Raw genomic sequence first — 22,118 nt, forward strand, 5'->3', positions numbered from 1 at the left:
CCTGCACGGACAACTCACGTGCCATAATATCCTTACCTCACTAACAGGTCCTCGGTCTTACTCAGTCCTTCACCTCTCTAGTATCTCGGACTCTCAGAAATCACACAGATCAGCCCAAACAAAGATAACATAGTGCATCAACAAATATCAAGAAAGACTGAGGTATGATTCGCTAGTAAAATCAAGACTGAGCACAAGATAGCAATTAGCAAATAATTCAACCAGTTAGTGACCTCTGTGGGTCCCGACAGTACTATCACATAACCTAAGCATGATTTTTAACATGATTTACATTCAAATTTCTTCAACACAAAGAGAGCTTATAGCTAACAACAGGTTATTCAACATTACAGCTTTACGGGACGGACCAAGTCACAATCCCTTCGGTGCACACTCACACGCCTGTCACCTAGCATGTGCGTCACCTCTAAAATAATTATATGACATAAAATTCGGGGTTTCATACCCTCAGGACCAGATTTATAATTATTACTTACCTCAACCCGTGTAATTATTTATTCCTCTATGCCCTTGCCACGGGAATTGGTCTCCGAAAGCCTCGTATCTAGCCACAATTAATTCAAAAACAAATTATTGTAATTAATTTCATAAGAAAATACTAATTTTTCGGATAAAACCCGAATTTAACTCAAAAATTGCCCGTAGGGCCCACGTCTCGGAATCCGACAAAAGTTACAGAATATGAACGCCCATCCAACCATGAGTCCAACCATATAAATTTTACTGAAATCCGGCACCAACTCGACCCTCAAATCTTCAATTAAAGCCTATGAAGATTTCTACCATTTTCAACCCAATCCTTACCCATTTGAATTAACAATCTTTCCACAACTTTATTGGTATGTATACATAATACTCTTACATCCAAAAATCATACTATTAATCACCCATCTTTACTTCATACTCGAAATTGAAGAATTGGGGAAAGAAATTCTTACCTCTTTGAAGCCCTAACAAGATTCTTGTGAAATCTTCAAACCTTGAACAAGAATTAATGGATAAATCACTAAGTCTTCACTTTATCTCTCTAAAATGCTCTCACCTCTCTCTAAAATATCAGATTTTAGCTCAAAAATGAGCTTCAAGGGCTATAAATCGAAGTTGGATCGGGTCAAAAATTAGAAAGAATGGAAGCTACGATGCAGTTATGCGATCGCATAACAGGTATGCGGTCCGCATACCAACCGCATAATTTGGCCTCCAAAGCTGGGCGTTACTGACCTGTTCTGCGGTCATTATGCGGCCCGCATACTTGTTCTGCGATCACATAATGCACCGCAAAATAGGTTTGCGGTCGCATAGTGCACCACAGATTTTCCTCATATCTTGCCCTCTTCCTGCTCTACTTTGCGACCATTATGCGGTCCGCAGAGTGATTCTGCGACCGCATAGTAGTCGCAGAAATGATCATTTTCCGACAAAAATTTTCTTTACACTTCGGTGCATTGTTCAACCCAATTGACACAAAATTAATCTACCTCGGCACCACCAAACCTTAATTTTCTTAGCAAAATTTCTCCGAGGTCATTACACATAAGTTAACATCCGGTCAACCTTTTCAACTTAAATTCTAAACCTTGGAATTAAGCGCTCCAAATCATTTCAAAACTTCACCGAACCCAAACCAATTACCCCGGCAAGCCAAATAACAACTGTAATTCACAATTTGAGTAGTAAATGGGGGAACGGAATTGCAATAGTCAAAACGACCGACCGGGTCGTTACATGTCATTTCAAGAAGATATTGCTTCCTCAATGACCCATTCTTTGGGAAAATCTACTTTATCCCACTTAATAGGTCTTCTGGTGGTAACTTTAGATTTACCGAAATTAGTTTCTATAAGAATAGTTTCATTTTTGAAATCCATAATCTTGCACATAGGATTTAAAGTATATAAAGGTTTGTAATAAATCCTATAACAAATACATATAACTTCTGTTCCTGGCATATAATCATAACCATGAAGTTTAATACTTAATATTAAAGCATTTAAAGAGTTTTCATCACTTAACGAACTCTGCAAGTTAGGATAAGCATTAAAATAAACAGGGCCATAGGTCATGCTGGTTTGTACCGTCCCTATAAGGAATTTTTTTCTAGTTTTGGTTTCTACCATCTCTGAGAGCTATTATGAAGCTTTCAAGTAAACCTCTTAACGTGAGTGGCTTGAAGGCAACTTGTATTAAACCAATATGCAAAAATCTATGAGTTTCCCTATAAGGGGCTAAATCATTTCTAGATAATAATCTAAAAGTAGCATGATCACAATCTACTGTGATGGTCTCTTCAGTAGTTTTAACTACTTGTTTTAAACCTAATTTTTCTAAGGTACCTAGTTGGTATATAACCTTAGTTTGGATTCTAGGAATCGTCCATTTATTAAGAGGATCTAATTATTGAGGCATATCATATTCTTATTTTCTACTGTTTTTAACAGTAGTTTGCTTCCTAATGATATTTATTAAAGAAAAATGTGTTGAACTTAGCACCTATTTCTATTCTTTCACATGGCTCTGATACCAAGTAAAATTCCGGATCACTTCAATGGAACTACAGGATATTCCCTCTGCCATAGGAAGGTGTCCTTCCTCGTCCTCTTCCCCGAGGAGGTCTATATTCAGGCCTCATACCCTGCCATAATATATTATTTATATGTAATGAATATACTTTAACCATACTACATGTCGAAGATATTATATATATGAAATATATAATTATTATATTAAATATATAAGTATTTGATATACTATATACATTATACCAAATTTTATATATATATATATATATATATATATATATATATATATAATTCTACAATATTATTTGGATTTAATTACCTGGGTTTTAGTCATATTAGATAAAAAAAAAACAATATCGAGTATATCACATAGAAGCACACAGAATATACCTCTCCTCTCCGTCTTCTTTTAATTCATTATCGTGACACAGTAAAAGAGGGACACACAGATTACACTTGCAGGACTCATTTATTTTGCACTATTTTTCTCCACGAGAATACAGAACTCAAAAGACACCCAAGAAGTAACGTTGTGTCATCACAAGAAAAAGGCACTTTATTTTTATATTGATCTTGGTAATTAAATGGCGAAGGAGAGTTGTTATACACAAGATGATGATAGGTTTATAAGTAATACAAAGAGGGCTATGGGTTTGGGTGGTGGTAAATGAGTTGAAATGGAATAAATTGATATGCATTCATTTGTGGGTTAAGGATCTAGCTCCATTCACGGTGATGTACGTATCTAAAAGTAAATTAAAAGTCCTCAACTTCTATTGTGTAATGGAAGTTAGACACATAGTTGAAATTATGAACTCAAGGATTTTCTTGGTGGATTAAGAAATCTTAGATAGTTTTGCATATTATATATAATGATAGTTGTCACGATAATCCTTATTTGCAAATACTAAAATGAGATATTTAAGGGACATTAAGTGGTATACAATCTAATTAGAAAGTTAATCAATTATAAGAAATTGTATTTTATGTAATATTTTGAAAGTAGTTGTAACTTATTTAAATAAGTCTTGAATATATTGTATTTTGTGTAAAATCCTCTTCATATCTTATAAGTTTATTTTGTTAAACCTAAGTTGGAAGGAAAAATGACATTGTATAGTCGTCCTAAAAATATAGATACTCCTAATATATATATATATATTCTGTATGTTATATACAAAAATTATACAAGTTTTATACACTTTTCGACTACCAAATGTACATAGCTTCTGGCGCGGGTTAAAATTGATAATACCCCAAGTTGGAACATGTTAGGTAAAAAAAATGGTACTACATATTTAATTAGAATTAAAGAAAACATTCAAGACAAATATTGCCACTTGATATTACACAAAATGATTGCTCATTGAAAATTTAAATTATATAATTTAATTTAAAAGAAAAATCGTATTTAAATGCTTAACTTTAGAATTAATCAAATTGAATTCCGATAAAGAGAGAGATTGTAGATTCACGTCAAATATACTTATAGCATAAATTTTTTTATTGTATGATACAGTTTAACTGGTTATAGCATATTATATACGCACGTATTCTCGAAGTTATCTACTCATACTAATAAAATAAGTATTTCTTTTATTTCTTTTCTACTTAAATAAAAAGGGAACAAATATTTTCCCTGTTTGTGTGCACATGAAGAATATTAATTTTTTTTTGAATATGAACGCAATATTTATATTAATATGACTATGATTACTTAAATTATATTAATTTCCGCATAAAAAAGGTAAATTAGAAAGAAATATTTTATTATTTAGATATTTTTGCTACTGTAAAACATAAAATACACTTTTAGCTTATATTAGCTGAGTGGAAGACTCATTAGTTTTTCTCCTTATAGTACTTAAATTTCAACTTATGAACAAGAGCTGAACAAAAAAGTCAGGAACAAGAATAAATTTTATTATATAACTTAGATGATGTATTTAATTTTGTGAAAATACTCATAATTAAATGTAATGACAATCATATACAAAAATTAAATTGTATGATGATTGATTTTTTAAAATTGTATTATATGATAACTGGCATTTTTGCTTGGAATTTAGTGTATTAAGAGTTATATGTGTTAACTTACATCAAAATCAGGTGAGATATTATTTTTCCAAGCAACCAAATTATTTTAGAGAAAAAGAAGTATCGTTTCATTTAGTAAACCTTTTACTATGATTAGTTTGAAAAGTTCAACTCTAGCAACTCTTTATGTAACAGCTATGTCAAATGTATAGTAAAACATTTTGTGAATACTTTTGTCATGACCTAAAATCTCACTAGTCGTAACGACACCTAACCCAACACGTTAAGTAAGTCAATTTTCATCTATCCAATTCCAATGAAATTAATTAAAAGAAAATATCTAAAACCAATATATCTCCCCAAGAACTGGTAGTACAAATCATGAGCTTCTAAGAATAGAGTATACAAAGCGGAAATGAAATAAATACATAGTCTGCTTGAATAATACATAAACAGAGCTTTTATAAATCTAAGGCTACCCTGAACAAGAGGCAGCTACAACAGGAATGCAGGTACATCTTTAAATCCCGCAACTGTCACGACCCAAAATCCAAAAGGTCGTGATGGCGCCGGACACCACTGTCAGGCAAGCCAACCATAATCAATTAACTTAATTACCCATTTTAGTATTTTTGAAATAAAAATTTCTTTAATAAAATTGTAGAGATAAAAACTCATAGACTAAATGATAAATATTTTTGCAGCTAAATTTTTAAACAATTCACAACCATTCCCAAAACCCGGTGTCACAAGTGCATGAGCATTTACTAGGGAAATTAAAATAAAATACAGTATCTGTCCAGAATACAAATTAGACAGGAAAATATAATAACTCTTAAGGAGATTCTGTTAGTTGCAGATCGTAATATAGAATGCAGCTCACCTATGTCCCCACAATTTTTATAACACCTCTGCGCCCACAAGGCCGCTATATATATATGTACCTGCATAATAAAATGTGCAGCAAGTGCAGTATGAGTACGAAAACAACGTGTACCCAGTAAGTATCAAGCCTAATCTCGAAGAGGTAGAGACGAGATGGCCGACTATGACACTCACTATGGGTCAATAATATTAAATAATCATAAAAATAGAAATATTTATATCAACGATGATTCACATAATTAACAATAATTTATTGAACTAGTAGAAGTAATTAAATTCCTTCAATTCCAATAATTCTCAGTATAATAATTAAATTCCTTCAATTCAAATAATTTCTAATCTATTAAGTAAATCCTTCAATTTCAATAAAAATTTCACTTTATCAAATAGCTTTACAAGCTATAATTTAATTTCAATAAATTTTTAATTTATCAAATAACTTTACAAGCTGTAATGAACTGTCTAAGTATCGTATTATTATTATTATTATTAAGCACGATTTCTGTCGAGGACGTACGGCTCGATCCAGAGTGTCGTGTACACTGCCGAGGGACGTGCGGCGCGATCCATAAATACATCTATGCTGCCGAGGCGTTCGGCCTGCTCCACAAGAAAGGAGGACATTTTCTTATGTGCCTCCGGAAGGACAGTATGTTTATTATAAGATAAATTTGGGAGGAGAACAATTTTTTTTTAACAATTAATTGATTTAAACAAAAATTAAGCATATGAGATTTCCATCCTTTAATATCTTTATCTAACAATTCACAATATATTCATATAGATATCAATTAATATAAATAAATCAAAGAATACAATCTACACAAGTAAGGCATGCTTTGAGTCCTAAATTACCCGGACTTTAGCATTTAATAGTAGCTACGCACGGACTCTCGTCACCTCGTGCGTACGTAGCCCCCCACAATTAGCAACAATTATTTAATTTTTAATCACCTAGGAGGTAATTTCCTCCTCACAAGATTAGACAAGAGACTTACTTCGTCTTGCTCCAATTTAATCCACTATAAGGCCTTTTTCACGATAATCCAACTCTGCCTGGCTCGAATCTAGCCAAAATAATTTGATTCTCTGCCTGGCTCGAATCTAGCCAAAATAATTTGATACAATCACTAAAAATTATAGGAATTAATTCTATAAGAAAATACTACATTTTTAATAAAAATTCCGAAATTAATAAAAATTCATCCGTGGGGCCCACATTTCGGAATCCGACGAAAGTTATGAAATCCGATAACCCATTCAATTACGAGTCCAACCATATAAGTTTCACTCAAATCCGACTCCGAATCGATACCGAAATCTCAAAAATTCGTTTCTATGAGATTTCTAAAATTTTCCAAATTTCAATCTCAAAATACTAATTAAATGGTGAAAACAATGATATATTTGTGTATATAGACCAAATCCGAGTTGGAATCACTTACCTCAAATGCCTTTCCTTGAAATATCTTCCAAACGTCGCTTCTGCTCAAGCTCAAATTTGTCAAAAATGGCAAATGGGTCGAATGCCTCTGTTTTTATAACTTACAGATCTACCCAGTTCGATCTTGGGAGCTCGATCTCGGGAGCTCGATCTTGGGAGCTCGATTTTTGGGCCTCGATTTTGGGCCCGATCATAGCCCAAAATTTCCAGCAGAAGAGAAAAAAAATTACAGCAGCTGTTTAAGTCCAATTTGTGATCCGTTAACCATCCGAAACTCACCCGAGGCCCTCGGGACCTCAACCAAATATACCAACAAGTCCTAAAATATCATAAAAACTTAGTCGAACCTCTAAATCACACCAAACAACGCTAAAACCATGAATCATACCCCAATTCAAGTTTAAAGAAACTAAGAATTTTTAATTTTTACATTCGATGTCGAAACCTATCAATCAACTCCGGTTGTCCTCAAATTTTGCACACAAGTCATAAATGACATAACGGAGCTATGAAAATTTTGAAACTGTATTCCGACTCCGGTATCAAAAAGTCAACTCCCCGGTCAAACTTCCAAACTTAAATTCTTGTTTTAGCCATTTCAAGCCTAATTTCACTACGGACTTTCAAATAAAATCCCGATCACGTTCCTAAGTCCAAAATCACCATACGGAGCTGTTGGAATCATCAAAATTCTATTCCGGGGTCGTTTTCACATAATTCGATATCCGATCACTATTTGAATTTAAATTTTATTTTTAATCAAAATTCCATATCTCGGGCTAGGGACCTCGGAATTTGATTCCGGGCATACGCCCAAGTCCCAAATCATGATACGAACCTACCGAAACTGTCAAAATACTGATCTGAGTCTGTTTGCTCAAAAAGTTGATCAAAGTCAAACTTGGCCTTTTAAAGCCAACTTAAGGAAACAATTGTTCCGATTTCAACCCAAACACTTCCAAATCCCGAACCAACCATCCCACAAGTCATAAATTATTTAAAGCACATACGTGAAGTTTTATTTAGGGGAATGGGGTTCTAAAAGTCAAAACGACCGGTTAGGTCGTTACATTCTCTCCCACTTAAATATACGTTCGTCCTCGAACGTGCTAAGGAGTGCTCCGGAGTTATCCAAAATTACTGTTGAACACCTCGTGCACCTACCCGTGCTACCACACCCAGTTGAGCACATTAACTCGAGCCAATCTTAAAATTATCCCATTTATTTAGGCAAATAAGCCTTAGAGCCTAATTCTAACATCTAGAATTCTCCACCATGCCTGTCTCCAACCTATGAATGTCGTAACAATCACTACACGATGCACTAATACATGATTGCATACCTTTGTTGAATTTAGACCATGCACCGCATCATTCACATGACTATAATAACATCCTCCGATAACAATAGCTAAAATTCCATGAATCTGATGTTCACAACACACCTCATGATACATATAAGTCATGTTCCAACTGTTGAAATGCTTCCACGATGGAAGAAATGTGTAGAAATTCATAATCAACTGCCGAGTCAACAATTATTGAGTTTCTCCTTCTGACAAGAACCATTGCCTTATTATAACCAAATAATGGTATTTGTTATTTATTACACTTCATATAATCCGATCGCACTGATCCTGAATCCAATAATCTCGTCTCACCAAGTATAAGCTGCTCAGGCAATAAACCACCTCAGACGTGATCAAAAAGCCTCATATGTCGCCATAATGAGCTAATAAGCTACGGACTCGATTACGATACATAAGAAAAACGAACTCTGTAAAGGATTTCTCAACCCACGTGACTAATTAGACAACTGAAAAGGTGTCATGAACCTTCCTTAGAAAAAGGGACACAAACACACAAAATAGAATATAGGAGACTGTACTCAACATCACATTATTGCGATGTGCAACCCGATCCACACATGATACCGTTGCTGCGTGCAACCTGATCCAAACAACATACCTGCGGTGGCGTGCCACCCGATCCGCACAAAAAGAATCTATAAGAAAATACTTACCGAGCTAAAATGCTCATTACTACAAAATATCCGAATATCGGACACAAGCACGCTCAGTGCATAATATCATCCCTGGAAGGACCGACAGCGCCATACGCTACAAAACTCAAGCACAACTAAGGTACGATATATGATCTGAATCTCGAGAGCCATCCTGCTCACATAATACCATCGCTATGCAGAACCTCATCACATAAGAAATTTATCAAGCCATTTCATAACTCACACGGCACAATATAGTATTACATGAAATAACCTACGACAAAATGACATCCCACGTCCGAATACTCCAACATAGGGAGCTTTTATGCTGAAATGAACACATCCGGCCTGATATAGAGACACATGTCACTCTGATATAGGGAGATTTCATACTTGGTTTCAATATTCACTCAATCAAGTGACTACATGTCACTCTTACACCATATTTTCATGAGACACGCTCCCACGACCTTTCGCACCAAGTAACAAGTCTGCACATCCATACTACCGGTTACACTAATGCTGTAAAGCATATCAAAAATCCACAAATCAATACACAAGGTCTCTTACACCTGACATCGACCTTAGATGATGCCAAAAACAATAACATCTTACTTTAAACATCTAAATCCCTTTCATGTTCATCCGAGCTCATGACATCCTTGTCAACACCGAACCGAAATCTTAAATCCTCAACTTTCGAATCCCATGCTACTTAGTGCACTTAACCACGCCAATACGCAGGAGTACAAGAATTCCATCATAACTCCCGAACCACTAATAGAGTAAACACTTCATAATATAGAAACCTTCTTCTTAACTCATTTCAAGAGAACCATTGCAACACATGACTGAATTCCCATATCCGTAGAAAATACCGACCTCAAGTAGTGGTCTAAGCCACCATAACTTTTCCGGGATCCCTCTACACATAACATGCCATAATACTTGAATTCCTCCAGATAAAATCAATTACGGCGGCCGCCAAGCCTCGCACGTACCGCCACAAATTACATGCATAACTCTATGCGCTGAAGGAACTGGTCATTGCCACCATCATGCTGATTCAACTGTTGTTAGACGACCCGTCTTTTTCTCAATTTATTCTCAACTTGCCTTAGAAATAATAATAGCTTCATTCATTACATCACGAACTCAAATCCGCACTCATCCCAAGTGACCTTATTTCACGAGACCACGCTGTTTCAAAATACACAAATCATCTCATACCCCTCCTTGTGCGTACTTTTTCATCTTCAACTGTTATACCCATTCTGATACTTCTTTTATGAATCCGAAGTTATTTTCTTCCGTTTCTCAAATGCTACACCACAACCTAAAGATAACGCAGAGTACACCAAGCCTTGTTTCATAATCTGCTGTAAAAGCTCGATACTCAACCATACTACGAACTCGAGATCCTTAGACATCGCACTTTAAATTTTTGAACCCGCTAAGACCGTTATTGAGAGTCACTTGCTCTGACTTGTTCCCGAACATGATCAATTCCAAGGCCCTGCTAGCACATGGGCACTTTATCAAGGAAACATCTGACTGTCTCACTTTCCTGTGCATTACATCTACACGAAGCATAAACTCTGAGCCTTCCAAAAACCTGAATATGAATTGATAAGGCCAAATATGGCACACATTCCCCAAATCCTTTGCTCAAATTACCACTGATGTTTTCTTTCCTTAGTTGCAATGACCCACCAATACACCGATAACCAGAAACCGCACAACTTGACACTACGCAATCCAATCATAGATGATGGGGCTCTCCCACTTAGCTTGAAGCTACAATTACAAAATTCTAGAATCCACCGAGATTCTTTCTTTATCGTTGACATGATCCTGCACACGCAACTCGCCAAATTTTCTCGAAATCCTTTTATTAACCTTTAATAAACACTCTGAACCACTAGCCACATTTACATATTAAATCTCTTATCAGGTAGGTAGTAGAATTCTTCGTAGAAGCTTCGTCAACACCACGCGACTGCTAACCTGCTCACAGGAGATAACCCACCTGTGGAAATTACATGCCGACATATTCCAACGTCGCTGCACTGGGTGCAATTACTACGAAATTAGTAGATCATCCTGAGTCCGAGCTCATTCACCAGCTGCACCAGTCCGTTCACTCCTCACGGACATCAACTAAAGGTGCGACAATACATTCCAATCCAAAGTCATGTTGTATCCTTCTTCATATCAAGCAACTCCCTCCTGTTTTATCCAATCTTCCTTAATATAGCAGCCATTATTCTAAATTAAGTCTGTAGACCTAGTCACTATCCATTTTACATCCCAAATCACTCAAAATGTTCCTCAAGACATGTAATCATCCTACCACGTAACCCATGTGTTACCTTGCCACTCTCCCCTTTGGTCAACCATCTCCTTTAAGCAACTACTCTGCTTCTGTTTTCTTACACTTGGCCTTTTCGGAACCTAACCACCGCAAGGCACCTTCCACATGTCCTTCCTCATCCTTCGCTGCCCAGTTGTTGCCTTAACTCAAAATCCATCTCTGTAGCATTTGAACCAATAGCTTGTTACCAGCTTTAAACCTTTCTGACGATCATCCTTCTCGAGACATCAATACTAGAAATGCTGCTTCGATCCTGAATTACTGCACACCGCGATCTCTAACGACTGCTTCCCCTATACCAATTCCTAACACCCCGTCGTGAAGGCGAGTTGAAGAAAACCATAACACTGGCGAACCTTAACGCATTTTACAAGGCGATGACACCACATCAAAATTGAGAACTCTACCACACTCGAAAATATCAAGCTTCGTTACTCCATCAACCCTCAACATGAACATTCATAGTCCGGTTGCCTTTTCTCCGCTGGAATTAAAACATGGAACCTCTGAATCATGTACTGAGAAAACCTTCTTTCAAGTCGTTTACTGCCCTGACACATAGACAGGCATTTTTCCATTTCATAAACACTGTGTGATAACAACACACGAATCGTCATAACAATCAATGCCAAATCTCAAACCTTAGGTAGTACTGATATTTAAACAGAGCGGCCTTTCGCAAGGCGATGACAATAGCCCAATTAATTACACAAGGGGAAGTACCTTGTACTACATTTGTAGTACCATTAAAATTTTCCTCGATCCTCAATGTATAACAAGCGCTTCACGTCGTATAAGATTGAATAGGAAGGAAATGTAGGCATAAGCCTCAAAGAAATTGAATCACACGATGAAGAATCAAAAAGGGAAGTATTCCTAACAGCCCTTTAGCCTCTCGAAGATAAGCACAGACGTCTCCGTACCGATCCGCAAGACTCTACTAGACTTGCTCATGACTCGTGAGACCTAAGTAAACCTAGTGCTCTGATACCATGTTGTCACGACCCAAAATCCAAAAGGTCGTGATGGCGCCGGACACCACTGTCAGGCAAGCCAACCATAATCAATTAACTTAATTACCCATTTTAGTATTTTTGAAATAAAAATTTCTTTAATAAATTGTAGAGATAAAAACTGATAGAGTAAATGATAAATATTTTTGCAGCTAAATTTCTAAACAATTCACAACTATTCCCAAAACCCGGTGTCACAAGTGCATGAGCATTTACTAGGGAATTAAAATAAAATACAGCATCTGTCCAGAATACAAATTAGACAGGAAAATATAATAACTCTGAAGGAGATTCTGTTAGTTGCGGATCGTAATATAGAATACAGCTCACCTATGTCCCCACAATTTTTATAACACCTCTGCGCCCACAAGGCCGTTATACGTATATGTACCTGCACAATAAAATGTGCAACAAGTGCAGTATGAGTATAAAAATAATGTGTACCCAGTAAGTATCAAGCCTAATCTCGAAGAGGTAGAGACGAGATGGCCGACTATAATACTCACTATGGGTCAATAATATTAAATAATCATGAAAATAGAAATATTTATATCAATGATGATTCACATAATTAACAATAATTTATTGAACCAGTAGAAGTAATTAAATTCCTTCAATTCCAATAATTCTCAGTATAATAATTAAATTCCTTCAATTCAAATAATTTCTAATCTAAATCCTTCAATTTCAATAAAAATTTCAGTTTATCACATAGCTTTACAAGCTACAATTAAATTTCAATAAATTTCCAATTTATCAAATAACTTTACAAGCTGTAATGAACTGTTCAAGTATCGTGTAAGGAGGACATTTTCTTATGTGCCTCCGGAAGGACAGTATGTTTATTATAAGATAAATTTGGGAGGAGAACAATTTTTTTTTAACAATTAATTGATTTAAACAAAAATTAAGAATATGAGATTTCCATCCTTTAATATCTTTATCTAACAATTCACAATATATTCATATAGATATCAATTAATATAAATAAATCAAAGAATACAATCTACACAAGTAAGGCATGCTTTGAGTCCTAAATTACCCGGACTTTAGCATTTAATAGTAGCTACGCACGGACTCTCGTCACCTCGTGCGTACGTAGCCCTCCACAATTAGCAATAATTATTTAATTTTTAATCACCTAGGAGGTAATTTCCCCCTCACAAGATTAGACAAGAGACTTACCTCGTCTTGCTCCAATTTAATCCACTATAAGGCCTTTTTCACGATAATCCAACTCTGCCTGGCTCGAATCTAGCCAAAATAATTTGATACAATCACTAAAATTTATAGGAATTAATTCTATAAGAAAATACTACATTTTAAATAAAAATCCCAAAATTAATAAAAATTCATCCGTGGGGCCCACATCTCGGAATCCGGCAAAATTTATGAAATCCGACAACCCATTCAATTACGAGTCCAACCATACTAGTTTCACTCAAATCCGACTCCGAATCGATACAGAAATCTCAAAAATTCGTTTCTATGAGATTTCTAAAATTTTCCAAATTTCAATCTCAAAACACTAATTAAATGGTGAAAATAATGATATATTTGTGTATATAGACCAAATCCGAGTTGGAATCACTTACCTCAAATGTCTTTCCTTGAAACATCTGCCAAACGTCGCTTCTGCTCAAGCTCAAGTTTGTCAAAAATGGCAAATGGGTCGAATGCCTCTGTTTTTATACCTTACAGATCTACCCAGTTCGATCTTGGGAGCTCGATCTCGGGGAGCTCGATATTGGGAGCTCGATCTCGGGAGCTCGATCTCGGGAGCTTGATCTTGGGAGCACGATCTCGGGAACTCGATCTTGGGAGCTCGATTTTGGGCCCGATCATAGCCCAGAATTTCGAGCATAAGAGAAAAAAATTATAGCAGCTGTTTAAGTCTAATTTGTGATCCGTTAACCATCCGAAACTCACCCGAGGCCCTTGGGACCTCAACCAAATATACCAACAAGTCCTAAAACATCATACGAACTTAGTCGAACCTCTAAATCACACCAAACAACGCTAAAACCACGAATCATACCCCAATTCAAGCTCAAGGAAACTAAGAATTTTCAATTTCTACATTCGATGTCGAAATCTATCAATCAACTCCGATTGTCCTCAAATTTTGTACACAAGTCATAAATGACATAACGGAGCTATAAAAATTTTCGGAACTGTATTCCGACTCCAGTATCAAAAAGTCAACTCCCCGGTCAAACTTCCAAACTTAAATTCTTGTTTTAGCCATTTCAAACCTAATTTCACTATGGACTTCCAAATAAAATTCTGATCACGCTCCTAAGTCCAAAATTACCATACGGAGCTGTTGGAATCATCAAAATTCTATTTCGGGGGCGTTTTCACATAATTCGACATCCGGTCACTATTTGAAGTTAAATTTTATTTTTAATCAAAATTTCATATCTCGGGCTAGGGATCTCGGAATTTGATTCCGGGCATACGCCCAAGTCCCAAATCACGATACGGACCTACCGAAACTGTCAAAACACTGATCTGAGTTTGTTTGCTCAAAAAGTTGACCAAAGTCAAACTTGGCCTTTTAAAAGCCAACTTAAGGAAACAATTGTTCCGATTTCAACCCAAACACTTCCAAATCCCGAACCAACCATCCCACAAGTCATAAATCATTTAAAGAACATACGGGAAGTTTTATTTAGGGGAACGGGGTTCTAAAAGTCAAAATGACCTGTTGGGTCGTTACAACAACCATCGAGCACAGCAACAACAATAGCCAACATCTGCACGCAATATGCATAAGTGTAGTATCAGTACAACCAACCCCATGTACTGAGTAAGTAACAAACCTAGCCGTAGGTTGAAAGTAGTGACGAGTTTCCACCAAGGTCGGATCCAAAACTAATAGTCCACAACAATCCATAACAACACAAAGCAAATAATACCAGAAGTAACTCAGGGATAAAATACTCAGTCAAATAATGATTTCAAAATAAATAGTAGTTCTTTCTTTCAAATACATCGGTAAAAACCCAAATCGTTTGCCGAAGTTACCAATAATATGAATAGTTTGAAAACAATAAATTTCTCCAAAAATCTTTTCAATAATAAATAGGATATTTCATTTTCCTTTCGGATAACCCATATAAACCAAATGCATTACTATGCCCATCTATCAAAATGTGTGAAAAATCATGAATGATGTGATATTGTACAACATGAGAAAAAATACATCTCTATGCCCGTATGTCATGTGTGCATGCCAATGCAATGCAATTTAGTGATAAAATCATAAACAACCCCTCGGGCAGAACATCACTCATATACAGCCCCTCGGGCAAACCTCACAGTCACTCGTGCCACTCGGGCATACCTCACAATCACTCTTTTCACTCGGGCATACCTCATAATCACTCATGCCTCCCAGTCACTCCGCACTCGGCACTCGCACTCAGTAGGTACCTGCGCTCGTCGGGGGTGTGTACAGACTCCGGAGGGGCTCCTTCAGCCCAGGTGCTATAATCTGCATGGACAACTCATGTGCTGCACGGAAAACTCACGTGCTATAATAATAAAGTATGCTACAGGCGGGCAGTCCCGATCCACACTCATCCTCACAATCAGGCCCTCGGCCGATATCAAACATGCTGTGGCGTGCAGCCCGATCCCATAAATATGCAACATGCTGCGGCGTGCAGCCCGATCCCATAAATATCCTCACAAATCAGGCCCTCGGCCTCACTCAATCATAAACCTCTCAAGCCACTCAGACATTTCAGTAAAACAGGGCATTCGACCCAAAACATTTATATGCATTAAAATAGAGTCATAAAACTGAGTTATGATATGTAATGAAATGAATATGACTGAGTATGAATTTTCAATTTAAAACAAATAATTCATAGCAATATGACCTATGTGGGTCCCAATAATACTGGCACATAGCCTCAATCATGATTTTTAATATGCTTCTCAACTTAATTTCTCTAACTCATAAAACCACATGGAAAATGCCAAGATTATTTAACTACAAAATTTCACAGATGCAATTATGTCACAAAATCTATAGTGCACGCCCGTCACCTAGCATGTGCGTCACCTCCCAACAATTCACATAATACATATATTCAGGGTTCATACCCTTATCTCCAAGATTAGAAGAGTTACTTACCTCGAACAAGCCAAATCCAATATCGACCAAGCTACACAATGCTCCAGAAATCCCATTATGCGCGTATTAACTCCCGAATGGTTCGAATCTATCATAATTAATTTGATTCAGTCCACAAAATTTATAGGAATTAATTCCATATCAAACTGCTAATATTTTCCAAAAAAATCCGAAATTATGGCCCACGTCTCGAAATCCGACGAAACTCACAAAATACGATAACCCATCCAATTACAAGTTCAACTATACTAATTTCACTCAAATTCGATACCAAATCGGTATTCAAACTTGAAAAATTCGTTTTGTGACATTATAGAAATTTTCTTCTATTTCTCTTGAAGATTCAATAATCTTATACCAAAAATAAAGATTAATTCATGGAATATAATCACATGGGAGTTAAGAACACTTACCCCCAAGTTGTGTGGAAAATTTCCTCTCCAAAAATCGCCCAAACCGAGCTCCAAAATGTCCAAAATGAGAAAAATATCTCGGAAACCCTCGTTTTTAAACACTGCCCAGGCATTTCTGCACCTGCGCATCCGCTTTTGTGGATAAAAATGCGCGCCTGCGGAAACAGCCGGCCCTCTAAAATCTCTCATCTGCGGCGCCATTCTCGCATCTGCGGGCTCGCAGATGCGCATTCCCCTTCGCACCTGCAGTAGCCTCACGCCAGCCCCAGTCCACATCTGCGCCAACACCTTCGCACCTGCGGCCTCGCAGATGCGGCAAATTCCTCGCACCTGCGAGCACTGCCCAGTTCCACACTTGGCCGCTTCTGCGACTGATATCGCGCACATGCGGATTCACACCTGCGATCAAAAGCTTCGCAGGTGCAATCACACCAGTAGGCAGCAGCCCCAACATTTCCTTAAGTTCAAATTTGATCTGTTAACTATCCGAAACTCACCCGAGCCCCTCGGGACCCCGTCCGAACATACCAACAAGTCCCATAACATAACACGAACCTACTCGAGGCCTCAAAATATACATAACAACATCGAAATGATGAATCACACCTCAATTCAAGCCTATGAACTTTGAAACTTCAACTTCCCCAACCGATGCCGAAACCTATCATATTACGTCCGATTGACCTCAAATTTCGCACACAAGTCATATTTCACATTACGGGCCTATTCAAATTTTCAGAATCATATTTCGACCTCGATATCAAAAAGTCAACCCCCGGTCAAATTACCTAAAATTTTATCTTTCGGCATTTCAAGCCTAATTCCACTACGGACCTCCAAATAATTTTCCGGACACGCTCCTAAGTCCAAAATCACCATACGGGGCTATTGGAATTATCAAAATTCGAATCCGAGGTCGTTTACACATAAGTCCACATCCGGTCACTTTTTTAACTTAAGCTTTAAACCTTGGAACTAAGTATTCCAATTCATTCCAAAACCTCACCGGACCCGAACCAATTACCCCAGCAAGTCACACAACAACTGTAAAGTGTAATTTGAGTAGAAAATGGGGAAGCAGGGTTGTAATACTCAAAATGACCGGTCGGGTCGTTACATTCTCCCCCACTTAAACATACATTCGTCCTCGAACGTGCCAAGAGTTATTTTTAAGCCATCAAATCACTATTCCATCTTACCACACACGTACCCGGGGGTGAACCCACGTCACCCTATCCCACATAAGCTTGACTACACAATGCAACTAAAAATCATTAATTTAACCTTATCCCATAAACCTTGAAGTTTAATTTCCAACCTTTAGAATTTCTTTCAAGACACAAATCCTACATTTACACACCGTATAAGTCCCAACAAGTTGCATCGAGCTATAACTATAAACACGGATATAATCAACCAATATATTACACAACTCGCCTGCCCGTAGCACCATTCCTGATCGCAGTGACTACTCCAAAACCAACTGCATACTAGTATTAAACCCATATCGAAACAAACCTCATCCCAAAACCTTCGTACACTGTTGATAATAAAAGAAACACGCGAAAATTCATGACCACTTACCAGATCAACAAGTCATGGAGCCCTCTCACCCCAATCAGAACCATTTCTGAGCCGACTTTCAATATTATACTCCCGAATATACCGAAATCAAACCTGATAGTACCCATTCTAGGTCCAATGACCTTATATTACTAAACACAATTGTTCCATAGACATGCCTCACCAATATAACTCAGAGCCACAACTCGTGCCATCCGTGCACCAATACGCAACAATTCAAATGTACCCAGCCATGGAAAAATGAATCAAATGAGAGAACTGCCCCGCCAGATTAACAAGTACCTCCACAACGAAACGTTGAAAATTCATCATACACTGTAGAACCATCATCCAATTCTAACACGAGGTTCATGTTATATACTCCGAGCCACCCTGCTCCGAATTAATAACGACGGAGAGGCAAATGACAAAAATACCACACAAAACCTGAAAAGGACATAACCATTATGCTATCAATCATGCAATACCCAAGTAGTCATCACACTCAAATTCTACTATAAAGCTCAAATATAACTACACCATCTGTGCACATAACCAATGAATCACAACTCTTCGTGGCATAAATGAGTAACTCACAGATCATTTGAGAACACGAATAAGTTCAACATTAACCGAATGACACATCCTTCAATAATAGCAGTATGAGGCCAACCATTCCGGCTCAGTGTAGAATACACATCTTAAATGGGCCTGCCTAAGGACCCCCAAATCAACTCGGGTTACCCACAAATAGGTAAAAATTCCCTCCGAAAATCCATAATGACTGAATCATAATACATTTCATCATCCGGCTAGCTCCGGCCACAACTTCACAGTCCACAACTATGAAACAATCTGCTCCTGGGAACTCCCAATCTCCAAATCCATAGAACACGCGAATCACCATATTTGATTCCATCTCCACACCTCTCTCATACACGATCATCCCACGAGAAATACTTTGAAAGTTCTTCCGTACCACTTGACAAAATTTGAATATCAGCAGTCTATCAACCATGTGAGTACCGCAATACTAATTTATACATCCGTAAGTCAAAATACAATGCGCCTTCTGAAGTCCGCCCCATTTCTCATACAACACCAAGTAGTAATAGTATTTATCTAGTTATTTGAAACCGTCCTTGTTTTCCAACATTCGTTACCTTCTCTTCAGGACTGTACTGCCACCTTATACATGAAAATCTAGCTTTCGTACAACACATAACATCTATCTTGCCATCATGTGAAAAGCACAAGAATCTTATTATCAACTTTGAGTCACCAATAATTTACATGCCATTTTAGTTAGAAACCTTTCTCTTGCTTCTTTCCATGAGGAAATCACAATACACAACACGTTCTCCACACCGGTAGAAACCATCAAGAATACTTTGAAATCCATTTGCATATAATCAAGCCCTTAAAACTAAATTCCTCTAACTCGACCAAGCCACGCAGGTCGCCAAGTCCAGGTGTATTGCCACAAAGCACCTATAGAAAACCCCCACATCATAAGCACCCAAAGAACCGATCATATCCATTACCATACTGATCCAACCTACTACCCAGTTGTCCTATTTTCTCCGAGTCCCTTCCGAATTTGTCTTCAGATTGATACTTCTTCTTGCTAAAATACCATGATCTTTACCCACAACTCACCCTACAAACCTTAGCATAGAACTACAATGCCCTACGACCCATAAACAAATGTATTCTTCTTAAGCACCTTCAAAAATACCACAACTATAACACTCGCTCTAAAAATACATTATGTGAATTTGAAATTGCTCTTCTTATCTTCCTTACACAAAAAATGTAGAATCCATATTCATATAGAATTTTCGCAAGTCCAGGCACCATCAAACGCAAATCTCGGATTTTTTTATCCATACATAAGTCCGGAAACATTCTCAATTGCTATATATAATTCTCAAACCCACTGAAATTTTTTCGGGAGTCACCCACTTTGCTCAAATTTAATTGCACCGCCCAAATGGGCCAAAAGACACGCGCTCCATTAGCACCACAACACTCAAAGAAGTAACTTTACTTTAATACCATATACCAAGTTCATACTCCGTGGGCATTACATCATTCACCAATAACAAATCACTCATCCCACGATTTTTCATATACTCATCCATGCAATATAATCCGCAACTAGGAATTTTCCTTATTCTAGTCATTTTCGAACTCCACCTCTGCAAGTCATTACTGATTCCCAAGTATACTTTAGACCCAAGCAAAATTTGACACATACCTATGAATTGATTTGTCTATAGCAGGCTCCCCCACTTGGCTCAAAGCCATAGATTAAAATACTCCATAATTCACAATATCCATACCCTATTACTGTCATAATTCCGTAGTTAGTGCCACAAAATTCTTCTCAAGCTCATGTAATGCCAACCATAAAAATACCCCAAATCATCCGCTAAGATCGCAATCATTCTCTTGATACTCAGGTTGACTTTCTCAGCCAAATTCAAATTTAAATCTCCACACATACGCCCCACTGGCAGAAAAGAAACCCTCCACTCACATTACAAGGAACACACCTACGTAGATTACTCTCCAGGAGATAACCCACCTCCCTAGCCTCAAATTGACGTCTTGTTATATCTTTTCGCAACCATAATTACTATTCAATCACTTAGTCTATCTGAGTCCAAACTCACTAATCAGACATGAGAATTTAAATTAGTCCCAAAATTTTAACAATCGTGAAAGATCCTTCAAAACATTAACACTCGATATTGTACATCACATCAAAACGAAAATCAAGCACCCAATGACTTTCCTTTACATTTCAAGGAAACACTTCTCGTCACATTCAAATCGTCTTAACACATTCCGCAGTTATATCATACTCATCACAAAGCTATTCCACCGCTCATCGAGCCATAAATTCCACTACAGGGTCATTACCGGACATATGAGTCAAATTATACAGGTTACAACTGAAGCTACCGAGCTTAAGCTGTGGTCTAACCATGGCCTTAAGTCCTCCAGACTGGCCCACCACCAAAACACAAAATACTCACCTCGAACCTCGTTCATAGAATCACAAGACGACGATGCACAACTAATACTGAGCGCTCATGTGCGCATACGAATACATGGAAGGAATTCAAAGAGTTTAAGTCTCAAGCTGAATCAATCTCGCACGATAAGGAAAGAAAAATGAAAAGTATATATCCTAAATGCCCTGTAGCCCCTCGAAGATAAGTATGGACGTCATCATACCAATCCGCAAGACTCTACTAGACACTTGCTCATGACTTGTAGAACCTATGAACCTAGAGCTCTGATACCACCTTGTCACAACCCAAAATTTCACTAGTCGTGATGGCACCTAACCCAACCCGTTAGGTAAGCCAATTTTCATCTATCCAATTCCAGTGAAATTAATTAAAAGAAAATATCTAAAATCAATACATCTCCCCAAGAACTGGTAGTACAAATCATGAGCTTCTAAGAATAGAGTATACAAAGCGGAAATGAAATAAATACATAGTCTGTTTGAATAATACATAAACAGAGCTTTTATAAATCTAAGGCTACCCTGAACAAGAGGTAGCTATAGCAGGAATGCAGGTACATCTTCAAATCCCGCAACCATCGAGCACAGCAACAACAAAATTTCATCTTTCTGCATTTCAAGCTTAATTCCACTACGGACCTCCAAATAATTTTT

The sequence above is a fragment of the Nicotiana tomentosiformis genome, chromosome 5 (genome assembly GCF_000390325.3).
Source record: "Nicotiana tomentosiformis chromosome 5, ASM39032v3, whole genome shotgun sequence".
NCBI lineage: Eukaryota > Viridiplantae > Streptophyta > Magnoliopsida > Solanales > Solanaceae > Nicotiana > Nicotiana tomentosiformis.